This window comes from Bubalus bubalis, chromosome 3 (genome assembly GCF_019923935.1).
Source record: "Bubalus bubalis isolate 160015118507 breed Murrah chromosome 3, NDDB_SH_1, whole genome shotgun sequence".
Lineage (NCBI taxonomy): Eukaryota > Metazoa > Chordata > Mammalia > Artiodactyla > Bovidae > Bubalus > Bubalus bubalis.
The window spans coordinates 47,243,848-47,271,323 of record NC_059159.1 but is presented as its reverse complement, the minus strand read 5'-3'; the positions used below and the strand labels follow the sequence as shown (position 1 = coordinate 47,271,323).

The 27,476-nt window shown below is 44.8% G+C and overlaps 1 non-coding gene across 1 annotated transcript; it reads right to left on the bottom strand.

Moving 5' to 3' along the window:
- Positions 1-23,067: 23,067 nt before the first annotated feature.
- LOC112584082 lies at positions 23,068-23,174 on the bottom strand. Its single transcript, XR_003108436.1, has one exon. It is a non-coding gene; the product is annotated as a U6 spliceosomal RNA (small nuclear RNA).
- Between the last annotated feature and the right edge of the window lie 4,302 nt (positions 23,175-27,476).

Here is a 27,476-nt window from a genome sequence, read left to right as displayed (position 1 = left end):
GAAAGGATGAGTGTGGGGGGTGGGGGGGTGGTTGATGTCAACATGAGGGTCATGGATGATGCGAAACATTATTGCTATGTGTTGCCTTTTATACAACTCTTTGGGCCACACGAATATATTTCAACCCTGTGTCTCGGACCTGACCCTTTTCTGAAATTCCAGTTTTTCCGAATTAGCTTCAGGCTTTCTAAAAATGCAGATTTCTGGGCTCCTCCTATCGAGATCTGTTAGATCTTTGTATTCATCAGGGAAGGCAAGCTTTGCACCAAACTGCTCTACAGCGTCAATGGCTGAATATGATGAAGGTTTGTTTTTCATGCCACAGTATGGGTCATTGGGGAGAGTTCTCTATTTCAGCTTGTCATTCTGGGACACCCATCTAGTGGCTCTACTGTTCCCTCTGATGTTAGAGTCCTTTGCTGAGTCCTCTGTGTCCATTCCACAAATAAGGGAATGAAGTGGGGTGTGAGCCACAGCCAACAGGTCACTGCATCACTTCCACTCACATCCAATCAGCCAGAACTAGTCTTGTGGCCCCATGCAGGGGTCTGGGAAATAGAATCCATCTGTGTGCCCAGAAAGGAAAGAGAACTTGGAGAATTCTCAGTCATGACCTTGGATGGGGATATAAGCCTGTATTTATTGTGAGCATCCTCCATAACTCTAACAAAGATGGCATGGAGACCAGTTTCTTGAGAAACGCCCATCACTTGTGTGGGTTATAGCAAGTGGGTACTAATCCACTTTCAGATCCTGGAGACTGACTTGTAGCGGCAGAAATGTAGATACACAGAGCAAACACCCACTTGTGTCCTAGTGTTTTGGGGAGGGTGGGTTTTGATGGCAGCCAGAGCATCCCCAGCTGCAGCTCAGCCCCACACTTCTGTAGCTCATGGACTAAAAGACCCCATACATCTCTCTGGGACTCAGGTTCTTCATCTGTAAAGTGAGGATGCGAACATATAACAGCAAATAAGCTGGCTGAAATGCTTAATACCCAGACTGACATATAGTAGCTATACAACAAATGTTAAAATGTCTCTAGTTGACCCTGGTCAAAAGGTACAAAATTACAGGTATAAGATTGATAAGACTGGGACTTCCCTGTTGGTTCAGTGGTTAAGAATCTGCCTGCCAATCCAGAGGACATAGGTTTGATCCCTGGTCCAGGAAGATCTCATGTGCCACAGAGAAACCAAGGGTGTGTCCCAGGTAAAGAATCCTGCCTGCAATGCAGGAGACATGGGAGATGGGGGTTCAATCCCTGGGTCTGGAAATGGCAACCCATTCCAGTATTCTTGCCTGGAAAATCCCATGGAAAGAGGAGCCTGGTGGGCTATAGTCCGTGGGGTCACAGAGAGTAGGACACAACTGAGTGACCAAGCAGCAACAATCACCACTGTGGAGCCCATACTCCAGAGCCTGTGCAGTGCAACAAGAGAGGCCACTGCAATGAGAAGCCCTCACACTGAAATGAAGAGTAGCCCCCACTCACCACAACTACAGAAAGCCTGCATGCAGCGATGAAGACTCAAGGCAGTCAATAAATAAACAAATAATTTTTAAAAGATTAAGATTGATAACTTATGGGGATGTAGTGGTGGGAATTCCAGTTGAGCTATTGCAAACCCTAAAAGATGATGCTGTGAAAGTGCTGCACTCAAGATGCCAGCAAATTTGGAAAACTCAACAGTGGCCACAGGACTGGAAAAGGTCAGTTTTCATTTCAATCCCAAAGAAAGGCAATGCCAAAGAATGCTCAAATTACCACACAATGGCACTCATCTCACACGCTAGCAAAGTAATGCTCAAAATTCTCCAAGCCAGGCTTCAGCAATACATGAACCATGAACTTCTAGATGTTCAAGCTGGATTTAGACAAGATAGAGGAACCAGAGATCAAATTGCCAACATTCGTTGGATCATCGAAAAAGCAAGAGAGTTCCAGAAAAAACATCTACTTCTGCTTTTTGACTATGCCAAAGCCTTTAACTGTGTGGATCACAACAAACTGTGGAAAATTCTTCAAGAGATGGGAATACCAGACCACCTGACCTGCGTCCTGAGAAATCTGTATGCAGTTCAAGAAGCAACAGTTAGAACCAGACATGGAACAATAGACTGGTCCCAAATGGGGAAAGAGGTACATCAAGGCTATATTGTCACCCTGCTTATTTAGCTTATATGCAGAGTACATCATATGAAATGCCGGGCTGGACGAAGCACAAGCTGGAATCAAGATTGCTGGGAGAAATATCAATAACCTCAGATGTTGGGGTCTGGCCCCGGCTGATCCAGGGTATTCGAAGGAGAGGCGGCTTCGGCGACCTATTTATTTATTTATTTATCAAAGATATAAAGAGTAATAGAATGAGGATAGCTCAGTAGGAAAATTCAGTGGAGAAAAGAAGCTGAGTAGCTTGGTTTATGTGGAAAATCAATATAACCTGTGACACCAGGTTAGCTCTGACCATGGAGGCCGCAGGCACCCTCTCGAATAGCGGAAGGTGCCCTACCTTAGACACCTTCTCGAGTGGGTCTTAGAAGCCCAGGCAAATAAATGGTCACAGAGGATTTCCACGCTCCAGATGGAGACTCAGCTGGAAACTGAGGAGAAAAATGACATGGGGAGACCAAGCTTTGACGAGCAAGGCCCGTAGCTTTATTTTCAACAGGGGCTTATATACCCTAAGTTACACATAGAGGATAATAGGGGATGCAAAGTCAGCAGTCTTTGATCCTTATCAAAAACCAGGGTTTTTATCCTGCAAATTTATCGTATACAAATGGTTTAGGTGATTTACATCATCTTCTGGCCAGAAGGCCTATTAACATTTTATGACTCTTGACAAAGACTTATTTTCTCTAAGAGTAATTATTTTAAGGTTTGGCGCCATCTTCCGAAGGTGTTAGATAAAATTGCATTCCTATAGGGCGGATGTGTATGGGTTTACAACAAAGGAAAGAATTTATTACCTTAAGGGTCTAAAGTTGCTAACACTAAGGCCACTACTTATATTTTTTCTACATACCAACTATATTAATTAATACACATTCAAGGATACAATTCAGGGGATGTGAAAACTTGGCAACAAGCATTGGCTCATCAATGAAATCTTTCACTAGTTTTATTCTGACAGTTTCTAACTCTCTGAGAGGCTCTAAGCTACTTGAATATCTTAAGCTTCCCGTGCCTCTCGAGGCTGGGAGACTGTAAACAATTGTATGCATAGCTGTAGGAGTCCGGGTAAACTTGTCAGGCGAGTTAGAGAGCCATCTGAGGGGTTTGGATTTAAACACTCCTAAATGCCCAGAAACTTTATTAATTGGAGCTGTAAGTTTACTCTTTGATAAGGAGAGCGAGATGGTGGTGGGGGACAGCCCCCAGTAAAGTCAGAGGTGAGAGCACAAAGCAATAAAGTAGGCAGACTCTGGTTTTTTGGGGGTAGATGCTCGAGAATATCCAGGGGGACTCCTGAGGCTCGATCCCACCTTTGCGTTTGCCGAGCCTCCTTCCTCATGACCTTTGTCACGAGTGGAATGCCTCACCGGCTCCTGGCACTCAGATATGCAGATGACACCACCCTTATGGCAGAAAGTGAAGAAGAACTAAAGAGCTTCTTGATGAAAGTGAAAGAGGAGAGTGAAAAAGCTGGTTTAAAACTCAACAGTCAAAAAACTAAGATCATGGCATCCAGTCCCATCATTCCATGGCAAATAGATGGAGAAACAATGCAAACAGTGAGAGACTTTATTTTCTTGGGCTCCAAAATCACTGCAGATGGTGATCGCAGCCATGAAATTAAAAGAAAACTTGCTCCTTGGAAGAAAAGTTATGACCAACCTAGACAGCATATTAAAAAGCAGAGACATTACTTGGCTGACAAATGTCCATCTAGGCAAAGCTATGGTTTTTCCAGTAGTCATGTATGGATGTGAGAGTTGGACCATAAAGAAAGCTGAGCACTGAAGAATTTATCCTTTTGAACTGCGGTGTTGGATAAGACTCTAGAGAGTCCCTTGGACTGCAAGGAGATCCAACCAGTCAATCCTAAAGGAAATCAGTCCTGAATATTCACTGGAAGGACTGATGCTGTAGCTGAAACTCCAATAGTTTTTCCATCTGATGCAAAGAACTGACTCATTGGAAAAGGCCCTGATGCTGGGAAAGACAGAGGATTAGATGGTTGGATGGCATCACAGACTCAATGGACAGGAGTTTGAGCAAGCTCTGGGAGTTAGTGATGGACAAGAAAGCCTGGCATGCTGCAGTCCATGGGGTCGCAAAGAGTCGGACATGTCTGAGCAACTGAACTGAACTGAACTGAACTGAAGTGATGGGTATCATCAGCAATACTGTCTGATATACTTGAAATCTGCTGAAAGAGTAGATCTTTAAAGTTCTCATCATGAGCAAAAAAAGTATTTGTGACTATGTGAGGTGATGGATGTTAACTAGATTTTGTGGTAATCATTTCACAATATATGCATATACAAAACCATTATTTTGTACAACTTAAACTATTACAAGGTTATATGTCAATTGTGTGTTAGTCATTCAGTCGTGTCTGACTCTTTGCAACACCATGAACTGTAGCCCACCAGGTTCCTCTGTCCATGGACTTCTTCAGGCAAGAATATTGGAGTTGCCATTTTGGAGAGCAATATTGGGTTGCCATTCCCTTCTCCAGGGGATCTTCTTGACTCAGGGATTGAACCCTGGTTTCCTGCATTACAGGCAGATCCTTTACCATCTGAGCCACCAGGGAAGCCACTATATATCAATTATATCTCAATAAAACTGGGGAAAACTGAGTGAAATTTAGAATTTTTGAAAACTTGAAAGGCTTTGCTGATGGGAGTACTGGTGATAACCAGTGAGTATAATTGTCTACACAAAATGAAATATGTTAACATTTGGAATATCGGCATAACTTGCTGAAGCAATGCTTTCCAAATATCCTTTTTTTTTTTTTAATTCTGTTTGGTAGATGTCCCAATCCAAGTTCAACATATCTGTGAAAGAAGGTTTAGTCTATTTTAAACTGTGGATAAGATTTTACTTACTTTAATATAAAGTGTCAAATGAAAAATAAGCAGTCAAATAACGTTGTAGACCCAGACAAGCAAATACCGAAAAGATTGGTTTGGCCCCTAGAAGTCAGATTAGACCCGTGTTGCCTGGTGGGTCACACAGTAAAGAATCTGCCTGAAATACAGGAGACCCAGGTTTGATCCCTGGGTCAGGAAGATCCCCTGGAAAAGGGAATGGCAACCCACTCTAGTATTCTTGCCTGGAGAATCCCATGGACAGAGGAGCCTGGTGGGCTCCCGTGGAGTCTCAAGAGTCAGACACGACAGAGTGACTAACACTCACTCAAGCCAGATTATGCATTTCTGGCTCTTCTGTCTTGTTTTAAATTGGTTCAGTTCAGAACAGGGGCAGCTTTTGGAAGCCCGATCCTACCATAATTGTATGCTACTTTTCCAAAATGTATAATTCTGGCCATCTGTCCACAAAGACAACAAGATTGTTTTGTTAATTTAAAATGCTTATTAATGTTTCTTAAAAGGGTCCATGGTGATTGGGCAGATGTCCAAAGAGTGTTTGGATTTCTTGTACTTTCTGAATTTTTTAAAGTAAAATACGTTCTTGAGTTTCTTGAATTTCTTTTCTTTTTTAAGTTAAAAAAAAAAAATTTCCAGCCCAAGGGAATAGGAGAAAGTTTACTTAACTTTTCTTGGCCTCAATTTTCTTATTATTACAGTGGAAATTGATAACAGTTTTTACTTGAGGTTATTTTGAGGACTCAATGAGATTAATTCTTGTAACTTACATAACATTGCGCCTGGCCCCTAATTATACTCAACAAATGTTTTGTTATTGCTTTAGTATACTATCATCAACTTTACTGACATCATTCATCCTTCTTGCTATCTAAAGGAAGATCCCTTAGATTATGAGCACAATATTAGCAGTAAAACAGCATTAAAAGAGAAGGATAATTGGGAATTCCCCTGTGGTCCAGTGGTTAAGACTCCACTCTCACACTGCAGAGGGCACAGGTTCAACCTCTGGTCAGGGAACTAAGATCCCACATGCCCTGCAGTGACCCCTCCCAAATATAATAATAATTATTATTATAAAAACACAGATTTTCAGCTCCACTGCAGACTTTAAAGAGAGAGAGAAGAAGAAGAACTTAAGAATAACAAACAGAATACTGTATAAGCTGTGTTTAAAAAAAAAAAACAAAACTCTATTTCTATGAAAAGGACTAAGAAATCTCAAAAACTAAGCTAGTAAATATTCAGTGTGCTCTGTAATTAGAACTCCTCTTTTATTCTACATCCTAAATACTCAATAAATAGACATTCCTGGTGGTCCAGTGGTTAGGAAACTCTGTGCTTCCATTACAGAGGGCATAGGATCAATGCCTGGTTGGAAAACTAAGATCCCACATGCTACACAATGAGGAAAAAAGGAAAAAAAAAGTTGAAAAACAACCCCAAAATACTCAATATTACACAAGTATTACTTTGTGGTGTCAATTGCTAATTTGAATTAAACTTTCCATAGTTCTAATGTATTTTTCCATATGTATAATTGATCTTTTCCAGCTCTATAGAGATATAACCGACAAACAAACTGATAAGAAAAAAAATGTTAAGTATATAGTTGAGGACTGGATTTCTAAGGTTCCAGAATGATGGGATCCATAGTCCAGAGATGGAGTAGCCCCTTGTTACTCAAATTGTGGCCCACAGACCAAGAAACTTTTTATTACCTAATAATAAATATTAGTTTATTAATTATAAATGAATAATTACCTGTATTATTAGGAATGCAGAATCACAAGCATAAATCTACTGACTCAGAATCCACCATTTAACAGGAACTGAAGACAGTCCTGCCATTTAATGAAATGTAGCTTAGAGGTCATCTCCAACCTCTTTAGCCTGAGTACCTGCATTTGAAAGAAACACAGTGGCTCAGATCATAAAGAATCTGCCTCTAATGCAGGAGACCTCGGTTCGATCCCTGGGTCAGAAAGCCCCTGGAGGAGAAAATGGCAACCCACTCCAGTATTCTTGCCTGGAGTATCCCGTGGACAGAGGAGCCTGGTGGGCTACAGTTCAAGAGGTTGCAAAGAGTCAGACACGACTGAGCGACTAACACTTTCTTTCAAAGAAGGCAGAGTGTGAGGGGTGAGAGTCAGCTCAGAGGGCCTGGAAAACAGGTGATAATAGTTATGCTGGGCAAGTGCAGACCCCATGACCTAATGAACATTTTCTGTGGTCCTTGCTGCTGCTGCTGCTGCGTTGCTTCAGTCGTGTCCGACTCTGTGTGACCCCAGAGACGGCAGCCCACCAGGCTTCCCCGTCCCTGGGATTCTCCAGGCAAGAACACTGGAGTGGGTTGCCATTTCCTTCTCCAATGCATGAAAGTGAAAAGTGAAAGTGAAGTCACTCAGTCATGTCCGACTCTAGTGACCCCATGGACTGCAGCCCACCAGGCTCCTCCGTCCATGGGATTCTCCAGGCAAAAGTACTGGAGTGGGGTGTCATTGCCTTCTCCTCTGTGGTCCTTACCTCCTAACTAAGAGCTCCATTTTGGAGCTCGCCTTCTCCTAGATCTCATAGCCAGGTGTTCGGACTGTATCCTACCAGGACCTCTCATATTGTTTCTTAGAAAAGATGTCTCTCCTGGGCATTTTAAAAATTGAAGTATAGTTGGTTTATGATGCTGTGTTAGTTTCAGGTGTACAGCAAAACGGTTCATATACATGTGTGTGTACGTGTGTTTAGTCATTCAGTCACATCCGACTCTTTGCTGTCCTTCAGACTGTACCCCACTAGACTCCTCTGTCCATGGGATTTTTCAGGCAAGAATACTGGAGTGGGTTGCCATTTCCTTCTCCAAGGGATCTTCCCAACCCAGGAATCGAACCTGTGTCCCCTGCTTTGCAGGCAGATGCTTTTACCTGCTGAGCCATTCAGGGAAGCCTATATATATATACTTATAAGACTCTGATACATGCAGGTTCTTTCCTTATAGGATATTACAAAATATTGACTATAATTCCCTGTGCTATACAGTAGGTCCTTGTTGGTTATCTATTTTATATATATTAGCACACAGATGCTAATCCCCAATTCCTAATTTATCCCTCTTCCCGTTCCCTTTTGGTAATCATAAGTTTGTTTTCAGTCTTTTGAGTATTTTTGATATTGAGAGTTGATCTTTTTTTTCCCTTTTGGCCACATGTGGCCATGTGGGATCTTAGTTCCCTGACCAGAGATCAACTCACACCCTCTCCAGTGGAAGCATGAAGTCTTAACCACTGGATTTCTGGGGAAGTCCCGAGATTGATGGGTAATCATGGACATAGACTCCTAGAAGTGGAACATGGACTGAGTGTTGGAGCTTTTACAGCCTATTTGGTGATGCCAGAAGCTCTAGAGAAAAGTTTGGCTCAAAATTATGTTATTAGGTATGGGGGTGCAGGTTGTTATGGTGATGGTGAACACACTGGACAAGTGTTGAAATAATGGGAGAAAAAAAGCACAGCATATATTCTTTGAATCATGTATGAGGAAGTCATAGCTGACTCCCATGGGGCTGGCAGTCAGCGATAAGTCAGCAATTGCAATAGTAATACATTTATGATCTCAGTTTCTCCCTCAGGGCATCTAAACTCTGATCTTTAAAATAAAACCAAACAATATAGTAAGCTTTTATTTGCACAGCGCTTTATGACTTCTGTAACACATTTTAGGCATTCATTTATTTACCAAATATTTATTTGAGAATATGCTGTGTATCAGAAACTGGACCAGATATTGGGATGAAAATGGTGAACGGTACAAACACAGGTGCTGCTGTCTATGGAATTTACATTGAGGTGGCTTTACACTGGAGTGAGTTTGGCTGAATTCTGTCGCTCATTTACAGTCACTGTGCTAAACACAATAACCCCAAAGAATCCTCATAACGATTCTTTGAAGTTGAGACTTTTATTGTCTCCTTTACCCAGGTAGGCTTGATGGGAATACCCCAAATTCAAAGTTCAGGTAACTTACCCAAAGAGATTTGGGGAGTTGTTGGTGGGCCAAGGAAGAAGCCAAGTTCTTGACTCTGAGATGCTCATCCTTCAATAGCTCGATCTGTATGTATTCTGACAATGGCAATGAAGCTGAGCCTTAAAGGCTGAGCAGGGTTTGGGAGACAGAGAACTTTCCAGAAAGTAGAGCTAGAGTCTAAGCTGGAAAAGGTGGTGAAAGGACAGGGCCCCTTGGGGAAGCAAGCATTTCTGGAATTAAAAGTTGAGACCTGCAAATGAGGACTGCCTTTGGAAAACGGCGGACATTGCCTATGACGGCCAGAGCAAGACTGGGAAAGTTCTCGGATGCCATTCCAAGGAGTTTAGTCCTTTATTTTTTAGGCAACAGGAAGTCCTCAATTCACAAGAGAGTGATGAGACCACAGTTCTTTTTAAGTGAGATCACTACCCCAGGAAGATGCAAGATGGGAGGGATGGTGAGCAGTCCAAAAAAAAAAAAAAAAAAAAAGAAAGAGTTGGATAGAAAGCTGTTGCTGTACCCACTCCCAGGCTCTCTACCTTGCTGCATAATGAGTTCAGCACTGCTTCTCAAAGTTTAATATAATTCAAATCCCCAGGAAAATAATGTTAAAATGCAAATTCTGATTGACTAGGTCTGAGGTGGGGCATAAGATCTTGCATTTATTAAAACAATAATTTTATTTGTTTATTTTTGATTGTTTTGGGTCTTTGTTGCTGCACAGGCTTTTCTCTTGTTGCCATGAGTGAGGGATACTCTCTGGTTGCGGTGCTCAGGCTTCTCATTGTGGGGACTTCTCTTGTTGTGGAGCATGGACTCTAGGTCTTGCAAGCTTCAATATTTGCGGTGCGTGGACTCAGTAGTTGCGCTTCCCGGGCCCTAGAGCACTGATTCAGTAATGGTGGCACATGGGCTTAGTTGCCCTGTGGCATGTGGGATCTTCCCTGACCAGGGATCAAACCTGTGTCTCCTGCATTGGCAGGTGGATTCTTTACCACTGAGCCACCTGGGAAGCCTGAACTCTTGCATTTCTAACAGGATCTCAGGTGATGTAGATGCTGCTTCTCTGGGGACCTCACTGTGTAGCAAGATGTACAGAATGATGACAATGAACAAGGGTACATAGAGCCCCTACTACGCACCAGCAACTTTGCTGAGCCCTTTGAACAACCAGTTCATTCAGTTCTCTTAACCAAGAGACAGGACTTTTGGTAAAACATGGGTTTTACTGATAAAGGAAATGGATCTCAGAGGGGTTAGGTATCGTGTTCAGAGTCACACAGGCACTTTAACCCAGTCCCTCTGAAATTTTTCTGCCATAGAGAGTACACAGGATGCAGTCAGAAAGCTCAGGAATTTAATAAATTTAGATCCTTTCCTCAGAAACCATCACCACACAGTGACCACGAGAAAAAGTCAATCATTACTCATATCCAGAAAGGAAGGAAGAAGCAGTTTTCTCTTTTTATCTTGTGACCAAAAGGGGTTCCTTTAAGGAACAAGCCTGCAGGATAGCAGGTGAAGATAGGGAAGTGCACGAGATGCCAGCCTATGAAGCAACCTTCTTGAAATGCTAACGTTTGAAGCCTCATCATCTTGGTGCTGTGGGGCAGGGGTGAGAAGGAAGCAGCTAGTTGGGCCAGGGAGGGCAAAGAGCCGCTTGCTTCTCGCGTAAATGCTCAGGGTTGAGGACAAGGCCTGGCAGGAGGCCCAGAAATGTCTCATTTTCTATCGTGGGTGATTTCAGGGTGCAGGGAGCACTCCAGCCATGTTAAATAATATGCTATTGCAACATCCATGCCTGGGTTTTCCCGCTTTCTCTGGCCAGATCTGGAGAGCAAATCAAAGAATCACAGAAAGAGGCAGTGTTTAGAGTCCAGGCAGAAAAATCCCATGGAGGAAACAAAAGACAGTGACTGAAGAGGGTTCTGACGGTCTCTCTATATCCCTCCAGGAGAGGCTGGCTGGCCCCGATATTTGTGCTGACCCCGGGGCAGGAAGCAGCCCAAATGCCACAAGTCCACTGTGACCCCATGGACTGTAGCCTGCCAGGCTCTTCTGTCCATGGGATTTCCCAGGCAAGAATACTGCAGCGTGTTGCCATTTCCTTCTCCAAGGGAACTTCCCGACCCAGGGATCAAACGCAGGTCCCCTGCATCGCAGGCAGATTCTTTACCATCTGAGCCCCTAGGGAAGCCCTAAGTGCCACCAGGCAGTGCTAGAGAATTGGCTTTGAGAACCAGTATTGTGGCACTATCGGTAAAGAACTCACCTGCCAATGCAGGCAACGTAAGAAACACAGGTTTGATCTCTGGGTCAGGAAGATCCCCTGGAGTAAGAAATGACAATCCACTCCTGTATTCTTGGCTGGAAAAATTCCACGGACAGAAGAGCTTGGTGAGCTATCGTCCTTGGGGCTGCAAAGAGTCAGGTGTGACTGAGTGGTAAATGAAAATGAAAAAGCTGGGACAGGCTGCTGTATGTGAACCACTAGCCACAGAATTATCTAGCACTTCTTTTTTTTTTTTTTTTTAATTGGAGGGTAGTTAGCTTAATGTTGTGTTAGTTCCCGTTGTCCAGCATTGTGAATCAGTGATGTGTATACATATATCCACCTTTTTAAAGGTTCTTTTCCTACATAGGCCACTACAGAGTACTGAGTAGAGTTCCCTGTGCTGTATGGTAAGTCCTTCTTAGTTATCTATTTCATATGTAGCAGTGTGCATGTGACAATTAGTGTCCAGACCTCACTATGGACCTGGTGAATTAAAATTTGGGGAGTGAGGGTGGATGTTATTTTTAACAAATTTTCCAGTTGATTCCTACTCACTTTGAAGTTTGGAAAATACTCATAAACCCCATTAGCAAAATGAGGAACATGGACAATATAGGGAAAAGAATATAGCTTCTGCAGTCACATAAACCCAGATGTGTCCCCCAGCACTATAGCTGTGTGATTTTTTTGCCCATCCCTTGACTTTATGGACTCCCATCTGTCAATGGGTTTATGATGTCCTCTGCTGAGAGCTGTTTTGAGGGTCACATGAGCTTGGGGTCTGCAAGTGCCTGCTACATACAAGATGACCAATGCATACTCGTGGACTTAAATTCAGCATCTTCTGGTCTTGGGTCTTGTTGAAATAGCCTTGGTTGCTCATCTACCCAGGACATCTGCAGTCGGTGAGTGGAAGGCTATGGAGAGACTGGGGAGAAGTCAGATGATACAGTCGGATTTATTCCCACCCTATTTGTCCACTAATAGGCTTTGAGGTGGATGTGAAAAATCAGGACCCAGGCAGCCTGGGACATATGCTAACTCTAACAAGATGTATTTTAACAGGGGTGGGAAAGACACTGACCTTGTACTTCACAGATTTGAGTGCAACCGACAGGACTTGGGTAGTCTCCCACGTGACATAAGCAGGAGAAACGTGAAGGTGCTTGGACTGCACTACTAGAGGGACAAGCTTTGGAATGAGGGGGAAGAGACTCGCTTTTCTTTCTCTGCTTGTCAGCAGAGCCTTTAGACCTTCCTACACTGTGAGTGTGAGGGACAGTAGGTCTCATTTCTTGAGGAGAGGAAAGAGGGTGATGGAAGGAGTCAAGACTGTATGTCTGGGTAGCAGTTTCAGTAGTAGAGTAACTCAGCATAAAGAAAAAGAAGCAAAGTAATTGTTGTATATGATGGTCTGAAAGTGTGAGCTGGGGGGAATGAGAGAGTGAACTGAACAAACAGAGTTAGGAAGAATGGGTGGAAACGGCCAAGACACAGACTTCAGTCCCACATACGGAAGAACTTAAGCAGTAACTGCTGTTACTGAGCCCTTCTGCCAAGTACGCTGAATTGCTTTGTGTTATCTGTCCTCTAACAGCCTTGCCAAGCATGCATTCCTGTCACCGTATTTCAGATGAGCAAACGGGTTCAGATAAAGGAAGTGACTTGGCAAAGTTACACAGATCAGAAGGGTGAGGTCAAGAACTAAACCTCTAGGTGCTGAAGACACTGCCCTGCTGAGCTGGGCTGTTAATCTGACAAGCAGAGGAGCCTGAAGATGGAGTGTGTTGTCCTGAAAGGTAGTGAGTCCCCCTTCATTGAACGTGACCATCTGTCAAAGACTGTATGGAAGGGACTCAGTAAAGACAGTTCAGTTGATCCTAGAAATAAAGGCCTTAGACTCTGGAATCCTATGCCACTTTAAGATCCCTTGTGCTGTTTCACAGACCTACTATAGCTCAAGTGCTTGTCATGGGGCCAGGTATCTGTAGTGAGGGTCTGACAGATGATGGCTTTTAAAGTGGGCCAGAGGATTTCCCTGGTGGTCCAATGGTTGAGAATTCCCCTTTCAATGCAGGGGATGTGGGTTTGATCCCTGGTTGGGGAAATGGGATCCCACAGGCCATGCATGGGGCAGCTAAGCCCATGGGCCACAACTCAAGAGCCAGCCTACTGCAAAAAGATGCCACACGGAGCAGCCAAGACCTAACACAGCCAAATAAATAAACAAACATTAAAATGAAATGGGCTGGAGTCACTTGCGATGTCCTTGAAGTTTCCCTCATCCTTAATTCCGTAATTGCCTTCCCAATTATGCAAAGGTAATTGTCCCCTGCTTATCATACATGGCCCAAGCCTTCCTTCCTCCATTCTTGAGATTCCTTAGAATCAGCTTTGACTTTAACTACCTTCTTCTAGGTACCTGCCACCGACAAGGAGTTTCATTCTCAAACTTGGTAGGGAGGGCTTCTATGCTGCGTTAAACCAGGATTCCCAGTGAGCATGGAAGAAGAATACCCATGGAAGTTGCAGGAAAGAGTATGGCTTCAGGTTTGAATCTAGTGCCTCACACTGCCTGATGAACATCTTGTGTAAATCACTTAACCAAATGGGGCCTCAGTGTTCAGATGATTGAGTGGGATTATCAATACCTCATAAAACTATGCAGAATCTAGAAGGTCATACGTATGCTTAGAACTGTGCACGTGCTCAGGAAAGACCTCAGAAGACCCTAAACTCTCACCTCTGCCTAATCTTCAGGCACTGAGCAAACAGGAAGTAAAAGAATAAGAGGAAATATATATATTTGAAATTTGCCAGTCTGAGGAACAGAATGAAAAAAAGAAAAAAATAAACAAAACTTTGAGACTTGTGGGGCTTTCCTGGTGGTTCAGCTGGTAAAGAATCCTCCTGCAACGTGGGAGACCTGAGTTCGATCCCTGGGTTGGGAAGATCCCCTGGAGGAGAGAATGGCTACCCACTCCAGTGTTCTGGCCTGGAGAATTCCATGGACTGTATAGTCCCTGGGGTCGCAAACAGTCAGTCACAAAGTGAAGAAACTTTCCCCCTCTTTCACTTTGAAACTTATGGGACAGCAAAGAATGTATCAACATATGCCTAATGGGACTCTCAAAGAGAGAGAGAAGAAATATTTGAATAAACAATGGCCTGAAAACCCCCAAATTTGATGAAAATCATTAATCTGCATGTCCAATAATCTCAACAAACTGCAGATAAATTTAATGAGGTACGGCAGATAAATTTAAAGAGGTACTCTTAATCAACCTGTCAAAATCCAAAGACAATAAGATCATTTGCAAACAGCAAATGAGGGACATTAATTCATCCCATATTAAAGATCCTCAATAGGATTAACAGCTGATTTGTCATCAAAAACTACATAGGCCAGAGGTAGTGGTATGATTTATTCAAAGAGCTGAAATAAAAACTATCAACCAGTTCTACACTGGACAAAACTATCCTTCGAAAGTGGAAGAGAAATTAAGACATTCTCAGATAAATAAAAGCTGAGAGATTTTGCTGCTAGTAAACCTATCTTACAAGAAATACTAAGGAGGATCTCTCAGGTTGAAATAAGACACTAAACAGAAACTAGAATTCACATGGCAAAATAAAGAGTCCCAGCAAAAGTAACTACATAGGTCAATAGAAAAGACAATAGGTATTTTTGTGTTTGTTTTTTTTTTCAATTTTTCGTATTTTTGTGTTTTGTTTTTAATTTTCATTTCTATTTTCCTCCTATATGATCTAAGAGACAAACTATTCAAAGTGACTAACAACAGATAAGTGTTGATGGGTATATAATGTATGTAGATGTGATTTTTGTGACAATAATACGAAAAAGGGGGAATAAAGAATGAAGCTACATAGAAACAATATTTTATATACTACTGAACTTAATATTAATCCAAACGTAGTCTGTTTTAAATTAAAATGTTCATTTCAATCCACCACACATGTACCAAGAAAATAAAATTTTAAAAGAATAGTGGAAGAAAAGACAAGGACATTTGAAAGGTGCACTAGAAAATATCCATTTAACAGGAAAGAAAGTATATTGGAGCCATGGCTCAGACAGTAAAGAATCTGCCCGCAATGCAGGTGGCCTGGGTTCAATCCCTGGGTCAGGAAGATCTCCTGGAGAAGGGAATGGCAACCCACTCCAGTATTCTCGCCTGGAGAATCCAATGAACAGAAGAGCCTGGCAGAAAATAAATGTTTAAAAGAATAGTGAAAAGAACAAAAAAGACAAGAAAGGTGCTCTAGAAAATATCCACTTAAAAGAAAGTATGGAGGAATAGAATAAAAAAGATATAAAACATATATAAAACAAATAACAACACGGCATATTTAAATCCTGTCTCATCAGTAATTACATTAAATGCAGATGATTGAACACTGTAAAAGGCTGAGTTTGGCAGGACGGGTTAGAAGAGCATGACCTTCAAAGAGGTAAAAAGAAACAGATAACAATTCAATGAGCTCATTAAAACATGCTCAACACCATTAGTCATTAGAGAAATGCAAATCAAAACCAAAATGATGCATCACTTTGGACACACAAGGATGGCCACAACCAAGAAAGCGGATGACTGCCAGTGTTGGTGAGAATATGGAGAAACTGGAACCCTCAGATATTGCTGGTAAAATGGTGTGGCTCCTGTAGAAAACAGTTTGGCAGTTTCTCAAAAATCAGACATAGAGTTAATATATTACCCTGCAGTTTTCTACTCAGGGAAACTCACCAAGAGAATTGAAAACATATGCTTCAAAACAGAAACTTGTACACAAATGTTGATAGAGTCTTCATTCACATCAGCCAGAAAGTAGAAACAAACCAAATGTCCATCAGTTGAGGAAACAAAATGTAGTCTATCCATTCAGTAGTTAGTATTTAGCCATAAAATGGAATAAAGTACTGATAGCTGTTACAGCATAGATAAATCTGGAAAATATTATGCTGAGTGAAAGAAGCCCATTAAAAAATGCTCCAGATTGCATGTGAAATGTCCAGAAGGGAAAAATCAATAGAGACAGAAAATAGATCAGTGGTTGCCAAGAGCTGGGAACAGAGAGTGTATGTATTATTGAATGTGGAGTGATTTTTTGGAGGGACAAAAACATTCCGGAATTAAATAATGGTAATTGTTGAGCAACTTTATAAATATACTAAAACCACTGAACTCTACAGTTTAAAGAGGTGAATACTACTAATGTGTGAATAAAATCTCAGTGTTTAAAAAAAGCTATGGGATAATACATATACACCCCTGAATATCCTTTGGCATATAAGTGGTATTCAGTGAATGTTTATTTTCTTTTCTTCTTCCTGTTCTTCTCCCAGTGTGGTTTTTTAAAGAAGTCAGCTTGGTCTGCTCACCGCTAAAAACCTCTGCCTGGTGGCGTCAGCTTATTGGACTGAAAGTCAAGTTTATAGTCTCGATTTCCTGAAAGCCTGATGTCTCCTGGGCCTCAGGCTCACTTTCATGATTTACAGGCAAATCTCAGATCATCAGAGCTGGAAATCACTCAAAAATTCTGCAAACATTTTCCACCCTTCAGTTAGCAAATATGAGGCTTATGGCACCCAGAGAAAGTGAATGTTGGTCCCACAGGAAAAAAAATAGGTACTGAAAACAAAGAGAAACCATTCTCCAGTTTATCAGGTGACAGAGGAAGCCTGTGATTCCATGTGGCAAAGTATTTTCAGGGCCCAGCTGTTGTTCAGTGGCTCAGTCATGTTTGACTGTTTTTCAACCCCACAGACTATAGCACACCAGGCTTCCCTGTCCTTCACCATCTCCCAGAGTTTGCTCAAACTCGTTTCACTGAGTCAATGATGACATCCAACCAGCTCATCCTCTGTCCTCCCCTTCTCCTCCTGCCTTCAATCTTTCCCAGCATCAGGGTCTTTTCTAATGAGTCTGCTCTTCACATCAGGTGGTGAAAGTATTGGAGCTTCAGCTTCAGCATCAGTCCTTCCAATGAATATTCAGGGTTTATTTCCTTTAGGATGGACTGGTTGGATCTCCTTGCAGTCCAAGGGACTCTCAAGGGTCTTCTCCAACAGCACAGTTAGAAAGCATCAATTCTTCGGTGCTCAGGCTTCTTTATGGTCCAACTCTCACATCCATATGACTATCAGAAAAACCATAGCTTTGACTATACAGACCTTTGTCGGCAAAGTGATGTCTTTGCTTTTTAATATGCTGTTAGCAGTGCCTTAGCGGTCTCGGATCTCCAGGCCTCCACAGTAAGGAAGGGTTGGAAATAAAGATCTCAGTGTTTGATGTTAGAAAGCGGAAAGGGAACTTCTTTGGTCAGCCGTGCTGACTTTTCTTTACTAGAGAAGCATTTCCTTTTCCATTAGTGGGTGTGAGAATGGGGTAGGGCACACCCAACGGAAGGCGGAGATGGAGGCAGGGGATCAGCTCAGAGGAGGAACTCTGAAACGTGGGGGCGGGTGGAGTCTAAGATGAAAACTGACCCAAGAATGGAGCCCAAGATTTTTTTCAGTCATCCCAAAATGTTCCCTAATTTTTTTTTTTTTTATCTACTTTGACCCAACATTTTTTTTTAATTGGAATGCAATTGCTTTACAATGTTGTGTCCATTTATGCTGTACAACGCAGTGAATAAGCTATATGTATACATATATCCCCTCCTTCTTGAGCCTCCCTCCCACCCCCAGCCTATCCCACCCCTCAAGGTCTGATATCACAGAGCACCAAGCTGAGCCCCCTGTTAAACAGCAGCTGCCCACCAGCTATCACACAGTAGCGTATGTGGGTCAACACTACTCTCTCAATTTGTCTGTCCGTCTTCTTCCCTCTCTGTGCCCAAACATAGAGAAAGGAGGCTGAGATTGGACGCTCAGTTGTTTGCTGTCCAGGGTGGGATTTCAGACTGAGAAGTGAAAAAAAATCCACAAGGAGAATGTTACACCTTGGGCATCATAATCCTTGGAGGCAGTTACCCTTCTATCTCTGTGGGGGGGTGGGAGTTACAGCACATTATCCAGAGACGGTAACCCCGGCAGCCTGGTGAACATAGCCCTACTGGGTGCTGGAATCTTCTGAAATTTTGGAGGCTCCATGGGCTGAGTCAAGGTGAGGGACACAGGAGAAGGAGGAATGTGGGGGTGGAAGGGAAAGGGTATATATGCAGGGACTCAGGAGTCTGGGATGTGTGGTTGAATGAGCTCATTCTGGAATGTCAGTTCATCCAGGAACTTCTGGATGAATCTGACCAGAGGAGCCAAGACTGCAGAGCGGTAAGAGGGTAGGACAGGGAGGGCCCAGAGTCAAGGGCAAGGTAATGTGTGGGAGATAGAGTAAGGATGGGGGACAGAGAGATGCTCACTGTTGGACGTGGGAGGTGCTGAGTGTCAGGGGTGATGGAGGGGCCTCAGTGTCAGGGGCCAGCACAAAGCTGACAGTGCCCAGTTCCAGGCATGAGGGGGGCTTACTGCCAAGGAAGGACTTGTGCTCGGGATTGGGAAGATGCAGGTCAGTGATGGGTGGTGGATTTCTTTTTGGGGACGGCCATGCCATGCAACATGTGGGATCTTCCCCAAGCAGGACTGAGCCCACGCCTCTTGCATTGGAAGTGCAGTCTAAACCACTGGACCACCAGGGAAGTCCCAGGCCAGGGATGGGAAGGAATGGAGGGGAGGCGTGGGTGCTGGAGTGTGTGTGTGTGTGTGTGTGTGTGTGTGCGTGTGCTGAGTAGCTCGGTTTTGTCTGACCCTTTGTAATCCCACGGACTGTAACCCACCAGATTCCTCTGTCCATGGAATTTCCCAGGCAATAATACTGAAATGGATTGCCATTTCCTTTTCCTAGGGATCTTCCGGACCCAGGGATTGAACCTAAATCTGTTGTGTCTCTTGCATTGCAGGTGGATTCTTTACTGCTGAGCCAGTTGGGTGCTGGAGAGGGGAGCTGTATCCCAGCATGAAGGTTGGAGATCCAGTTTCTGGGGGAGCTCAGTGACAAGGACAGAGGAGGCCAGGGTTGGCTCTAGACTGACCCTCTGTAGAGGACTCAGAACTCTTGAGACCCGGCCACAAACTCCCTCCTGACTCTCCTCTGCCTCCCCCGGGCTCCATTCTCCCCCCCACTAGCTGCCTTCCTGCCCTCACTCATCAGGCTGTTTGTCAAGACTCAGGATGGGGGTCTGGCCTACGGCAGGGCAGGGATATACCGGCGTGGACACAAGGCCCCAGGGAAGGGGCAGCCTGGGCTGCCTCTGACCCCTGACCTCTACTATCCCACACAAGGGCCGAGGCTGGTGGCTTCTGGGGGCTGGCCAGGCTGGAACAGCGGACGGGCCCCACCAGGCTCTAACGCAGTAGCATCCTTCCATTCCCAGTGGTCCAGTGACACCCCCATCTGTGAAGGAGCTTGTCAAGAAGGCCTAGAAGAGGAGAAAGCAGGCCATGTTGTAATGCCAGGTTTCCAAGGCCCTGAGATAGGAAATGTGCCCAGGGCCACTTAGCAGGGCTATGGCAAGGCCTGTACCAGGACCCAGGATCCTGGTTCCAGCTCACCATCTTTCCCATGCATCTCATGCCTTCCAAGGAGTGCATCTCATGCTTTCAAATCCTGCCAGGGGATCAACAGGCTCTGCCATTCATTAACCAGGTGACCTTGAAAAGTCAGTGAACTTCTGTTTCCCTGCGTGCCACACAGGCACAAGGTGATTGGAGTGTCACCAGCCTTATTGACTCAACAGGAGGTCACTTTCTCCAGCTCTTGTCCTGCACACGCTTTATGAAGGATCTGAGTCTCCTGAAACAGTCCCCCAGTCACAATGCAGCCAAGTGGGGACTCTCACGAGGCGTCACCCACGTGTACACCTTCTGCTGGTGCCAGGCTCTGCCTCTGCCCTGAGAAGCCTGGCAGCATTCTTCTAGGGACCATGGTGCCTGTGCTCCTGGCACCCTGCATTCCATCATATGCACTTGTCTCTGGGGGAGAGTGTTCATCCCCACCCGTACCCCCCACCACAGGTGTGAAGCTTGTCCAGAGGGGTGTCCAGGCAACAAGGCTAACCCTCCATGCCTCGCACAATTTTCAGGAAAATAACTCCTTTAGCTTTCAGTTAGTGCTCTCCAAGGGTCAAGAGATTTCTCTGGATGACAAATGCCAGCTCTGCTAAGTGCAGCGGGGACAGGGATGCTCACCAGACCTTCCATCTGCTCCTCAGCATCTCCTAGCTCCTCTTGCATTTGGTGAGGCCATGTGACTAGTTCTGACCAGTCAACGTGATGTCACTTTCCACTGGAAGCTCAGGAGACTTACACTTTCTTGCCCTTATTTAGGAACTGGTAACATCCCAGATGCCAGGTCCATGAGTGAATGGGATAGAGTCCTCCTCCAGGGTTGGACTTTGTATGAGTAAGAAGTAAACTTTCAGGTGTAAAGTCACTGAGATTTCAGGCTTGCTTGTTACACAGCACAACCTAGCTTCTGCTGACTAATGCACCAAAATAAACTTTGCCTCTCTTCACCAAGATGTCTTTACCTGATCCAGCTCAACAGGCCAGGTTTCTTCTTCCCTTCACCTGTGATCTCTTCAAGAGATGGCTCAGTTCCACAGCCAGAAGGCTCCTTGGAAGGATTCTCTGTGAATTCATGACAGGAGCTCTCACTTGGCAGAGCCTCACTTGGACCCACCGTCACCATCACCACGTCACCAGCACCCCTCACTGGTGTCCCTGTTGCAAAGGTCTCTTCTCTCAACAACTGATTCCACCCTGGATTCCAACCTTCCAGACTCTGAACACTAAACAGCATAGATCTGTGTATTCGGCAGGTTTCCCTACATTCTCATGAGGTACAAATGTTGCTTTGTCATTGACCTCATTTCCAGTCTCCTCTCATGATAGCCTGACCCCTGCTATTTCTCTCCCGCATATACACTCCCATCTCTTCCTGCAGTGGTTCCATGCACATCGCAGCGTTTGGCCAGCCTCACAGGATGCTTGCTGCCTGCCAGCTTTTATACCACAGGCTGTTGCTCCTTCAGACAGGATTCTGCCTGCTTCTAATGAAATCCCATTAGGGCTTGGCCCAACCAGATTCACAAACTAAATCTGTAGTTTGCATCTGCAGGCACACCCAAAGGCTGGAGAGAAAAGTTTCCATGTCCTTTTAGAAGTACTTCCTCCCCACCCTACCCCTAAGCCTTCAGGTGTACCTGGACTTCAGGTGTGGCAGGAAAGGGTCCATCTCCTCCCTTGCAAGGAAAATGCTCAGTTGCTTCAGTTGTGTCTGACTCTCTGAGACCCCATAGACTGCAGCTTGCCAGGCTCCTCTGTCCATGGGAGCATCCTGGATAGAATAGTGGAGTGGGTGGCCATTTCCTCCTCCAGAGGATCTTCCCCGCTCTGGGATTGAACCTGGGTCTCCTGTGGCTCCTGCATTGGCAGGCAGGTTCTCTACCTCTGAGCCACCTGGGAAACCCACCCTTGCAGGGAGCATGCGATGGAGTTGCTTAGTCTTGGTAATGCTGGTGTTATTTCTCTGTTGGAGCCTGTCTCCCTGGCTTCCATGGGACTTGAAAAATAGCCTCCACCACGTACCCATTACTAAAGGCTCTATCCACAATCCAGGCATGAGACTCTCCATACTTCTCCAGTTCTGGGTCTGTATCTCTGTTTCATGTGAGTCTCAGTGTGTTGATGCTCTGAGCTAGGAACGCCTGCAGGCACTCCCCTGGGTTGCACTCCTCCTGGAAGCACCACTGAGTCTTCCCCAGTTGAAGCCAGTGTGGAGGCTGGACCAGCCATTGTGAGTCTTCCTATGCACCTCGGCAGCAACCATCAGGGAACTTTGAAAAGACAAGTTTGCTACTCACGGTCCTGGAGGGTCCACGACACTGCAGTGGCCACACAGAGAGGCCTCAGAGAGTGAGCTCAGACCTGGGGCTCTGCCTTTACTGGGGTGAGGGTGAGGTTACCTGGGATTCCATGGGTTCACTCTTTTTGGGCGAACTTAAAACACAAAAGAAATAAATAAAGCAGGGAAGGGAAAATTGGGGTCACTCAGGTGGTCAGTTGGCTGGGTTACCCAGAGTGTTCTGAAAGGGGAATTCCACAGGTGGAGTGGCCTGACCCTTTATCTGATTTTGTAGCCTGCAATGTGCTTGTCAGAGATGGATGTCTTTGAAGTGGATGCCTCAGCAATCAAAAGTTTGATGTCGGCCCCTCCCATTACAACCAAAAGCTGGGAATTCCCTTGTGGTTCTGTGGTTGGGACTCAATGCTCCTAATGCCTTCACCGCTGTGACTTGGGTTCAGTCTCTGGTTGGGGAATCAAGATCCCACAAGCCAAGTGGCATGGCGAAACAAGCAATCAAAAGCAATCATAAGCTAACTTACATGACAATTCCCAACTCTTTGTTTAGAAGCATTGGATGTCCTGAATACTCAGGCATCTTCCTGGGCAAAGTCCTACATACTTTTCTCCACACTCCGCCTTGCTGGATATGCCAGATGAGGTGATTGTCTCAGACTTAGTCAGTCTGGATTTTTCTAGGTCGTCGGTATAACGGTGACATAGCATAGGGGTTAGAGAGTGAGCTCGGGTGGTAGGCTGTGCGGGTTCCAAATCTGAGCTCTGTTCATTTTTGTTTGTATGTTTTTGTTTTTTGCTGCTGCTTTTATTTTTTGCTCGTTTGTTTAAGCTGTGGAGCACTTCACCCGTTTGCGTGCCATCCTTGCGCAGGGGCCATGATCATCTTCTCTGCATTGTTCTGAGTTGAGTACATGTGTTGCTGAGGCGAGGACCGAGCTCTCCTGGTTTTAAGCCAGGTAACCTTGGGGAGACTCCTTAACCTTGCTTTAGTCATCTGTGAAACAGAGAGGCTAATGACACAAATCTCCCAGGGCTCTTGGGAGGATTATACGTCATAATATATGCTAAGTGCTCAACGCCTGCCACAGAGGAAATGCTCAGAGTTCCCTCCACATGCCCCAGCAGGCCCTTCGATTCACTCTCACTCTTTCTGCAGCTTAACAGGCTGCCTCATGTTAATCTTCCCTAAGAGCTGTCTTTGTCTCGCCACTCCTTTCCTGCCCACCTACCCTAGCTCTGAGCCTTCATAAGACACCAGTGCATAAAGTACACTTAGAGGCTCTCCTCTGGGTCCTCAGAAACCTCCACAACCTGCCCCCAACCCACTCTTCCAGCTTTATTCCCTTTCATTCCCTTCCAGGAGCTTTCAACCAGTCTAGCCGACCTCCCTATTCCCATTAAGGCTCCCCACTCAGCCCAAGACTATATGCTGACCTCTTCCCCACCCCAAGTCTTACTCACCCTTGAAGGCTCAAGTGGAAGACTCTCCTCCTCCAGGAAGTCTTCCCTGACTAGACAAAAATTTGGTGCCATTCACATGCTAATTAGTCACCCACAGAATTCTCTCTCTACAGTTTTGTTTTTGCCTGCATTTGCATATGATCTTCCCCACAAGATGAGAACTATTTGCAGGCAGGCACTGTGTTTCCATAGTTTGTGTTTGGCATTTACCAGCGTGAAAGGAAAATCAAAAGGGAGTCAGTATTGCCAAGTGAGGGCTTCCCAGGTGGCTCAGTGGTGAAGAATCACCTGCCATCGCAGGAGATGTGGGTTTGATCCCTGGCCTGAGGATATTCCCTGGAGAAGGAAATGGCAACCCACACCAGTATTCTTCCCTGGAAAAACCCGTGGACCAAGGAACCCAGTGGGCCACAGTTCATGGTGTCGCAAAGAGCAGGACACGACTTAGCAACTAAACAAGAACAGTATTACCAAGTGAGCTCCCCAAAGTGGAGCCGGGCAGGAGGCCTTTAAGAAAGTGTGACCTTCCAGGGGGAAAGGGAGGGTGGAGGGATAAACTGGGAGATTGGGCTTGACAAATACACACCATCTATGAAACAGATAACTAATAAAGACCTACTGTATAGCACAGGGAACACTACTCAGTACTCTATAATGACCTATATGGGAAAACAGTCTAAAAAAAAAGGATATATGTATAACTGGTTCACTTTGCTGTACACCTGAAACTAATCCAACATTGTAAATAAGTATACGCCAATAAAAATAAATAATGTGACATGCACATTTCAGCTTGGATGGGAATTTGACCTTTTGACCTGATGAAGTCATCCAGAACTCCTGTCAGAGATTCAAGATGCTTTTTGGACCCTTACGCTGAAACAACTTGTGATTCCTTAAGAAAAAGTATTTTCTGAGTCGCTTTGGAGTCTATAACGATTCCACCAGGAAACTTTTAACAACCTCATGGCAACTTTTATGTCTCCTGCATTGCAATTCTTAGGACTCCAAATAAACTCTCTCTCTCTGTTTTGTTTTAATATTTTGGCTGTGCTGTGAGGCATGTGGGATCTTAGTTTCCCAACCAGGGTTCAAATCTATGTTCCCTGCAAAGTCCCCTGGTAAGAGTGTTAACCCCTGGACTGCCAGGGAAGTCCCATCAACTCTTTTCTTATTTGCAGCCTTCTGCATTACTTTTTTTGGAGAAGGTAATGGCACCCCACTCCAGTACTCTTGCCTGGAAAATCCCATGGACCGAGGAGCCTGGTGGGCTGCAGTCCATGGGGTCGCTAAGAGTCGGACACGACTGAGCAACTTCACTTTCACTTTTCACTTTCATTCCTTGGAGAAGGAAATGGCAACCCACTCCAGTGTTCTTGCCTGGAGAATCCCAGGGACGGGGGAGCCTGATGGGCTGCCATCTATGGGGTCGCACAGAGTTGGACACAACTGAAGCGACTTAGCAGAAGCAGCAGCAGCATTACTTTTCTGGTGGATGGTAAGGGTGGGAAGGTTCCCTGGAGGACTGCATGGTGACACACTCCAGTACTCTTGCTTGGAGAATCCCCATGGAAAGAGGATCCTGGCGGGCTACAGTCCATGGGGTTGCAAAGAGTCAGACACGACTGAGCGTCTAAGCACAGCACAGCACAAGGACTTCCCACGTGGAGCTAGTGGTAAACCTGCCTACGAATACAGGAGACAGAAAAGATGCGAGTTTGATTACTAGCTCGGGAAGATCCCTTGGAGGAGGGCATGGCAACTCACTCCAAGATTCTTGCCTGGAAAATCCCATGGACAGAGGAGCCTGGGGGGCTACAATCCATGGGGTCACAAAGAGTCACATCCAATTAAAGTGACTTAGTACACACGCACAAGTACTCATTAAAGGCTGGCTGGCTAAACAGACAGTCATAGGTCTTAGAAGAATTCTAAGAACTGGGGACATGAAGCAGAGTAAACAGTGGACCCCTTGAATGCCACTGGGCCCCCCAGGGGATGCAGTGGATGAAGAAGCCATTCAATTCTTCACCACTCCTGGGAGAAATGGACTGGGACGTCACTACAGCCAGGAGCCTCCTCCACTCCCCACAGAGCTTGTTAAAGTGGTCATTTAGCACACAGTTCAGTAGTTAAGGATCTGGGGTCCAGATCCAAACGCAGGGCTCCAGTGCCACCTCCAGCCTTTACCAAGGGTGTGACCTTTCAAAGTGTGTCAATTTCTCAGTGCCTCTGTTTCACTACCTAGCTTTAAAATGGGAACAGAAACCATCCCTACCTCATTCAGGTGTGAATATAGATGAGTTAATGCGTGTAAAGTGGTTACAATGCTGCTCCAATGAGCACTCAATAAATAGGAATTTTTCCTGCTGGATCCTACACAGCATTTTGGCCTACAGATATGGACAGTGTTATAGGGAAAGAAAGGCTTCCCTCGTAACTCAGTGGGTAAAGAATCTGTCTGCCATGCAGGAGACCCAGGTTCGATTTCTGGGTCAGGAAGATCCCCTGGAGAAGGAAATGACAACCCACTTTAGCATCCTTGCCTGGAGAATCCCATGGACAGAGGATGCCGGGCAGGCTACAGTCCATGTGGTCACAAGAGTCAGACATGACTTAGCAACTAAACCACCACCAGGTGGAAAGAAAGACCAAGCTCAAGTCCCATCTTCAGCACTTCCAGCTCAATACTTAGGAACATATTCTCCCTGTCTGAGCTTCTGTTTGATTATCTTTCAAATTAAAAAATCATTCCCATGATATACAGTTGAAGTAGTTATGAAATATTGCTTATTAAGGGTGGAGAACAACACCTGGCATATATGGGGCTCCTGGGTGTGTTTCTTTCCTCTTTCATTTAAGTGTCCCCCTTCTGTATGACAGATTGACTGGCCAGAGATAATGGCAATTGGAGGAAAGAAATAAACAGGGAACACGCCCGACACAGAGGGTCCGGGAAATTCAGCCTGGTGTATTGAGAGGTTGGTGGGAGCCTGCTGCCATCTGCTGGATTGAGCGGGAATGGCATCCCAGTGCTCTCTAATGCCACCTTGCGTTAAAAGAGGTTTGTGACATCACAGACGGTGCCTGCCTCCGGACTCTCCTATTTCATTGTATATTTGACTATGCCAATGTCTCACCGTCTTGATTGTTGCAGTTTTACACTAAATCCTGAAATCAGGTACTGAAAGTATCTACCTTTCATAATTATTTTGACTATTATAGACGCTTTGCCTTTTCAAATAAATCACATCAGTTCAGTTTAGTCACGCAGTCTTGTCCGACTCCTTGCGACCCCATGAATCGCAGCACACCAGACCTCCCTGTCCATCACGAACTCCCGGAGTTCACTCAAACTCACGTCCATCGAGTCGGTGATGCCATCCACCCATCTCATCCTCTGTCATCCCCTTCTCCTCCTGCCCCCAATCCCTCCCAGCATCAGAGTCTTTTCCAATGAGTCAACTCTTCGCATGAGGTGGCCAAAGTATTGGAGTTTCAGCTTTAGCATCATTCCTTCCAAAGAACACCCAGGACTGATTTCCCTTAGAATGGACTGGTTGGATCTCCTTGCAGTCCAAGGGACTCTCAAGAGTCTTCTCCAACACCACAGTTCAAAAGCATCAGTTCGTCAGCGCTCAGCTTTCTTCACAGTTCAACTCTCAATTGATAAAAATATATCAATTTTTATATATTGATCTTGTATCCTGGATCCTTGCTAAATGCACTTATATTTATTTTTTAGAGATTCCTTAGGACTTACATATTTTAAA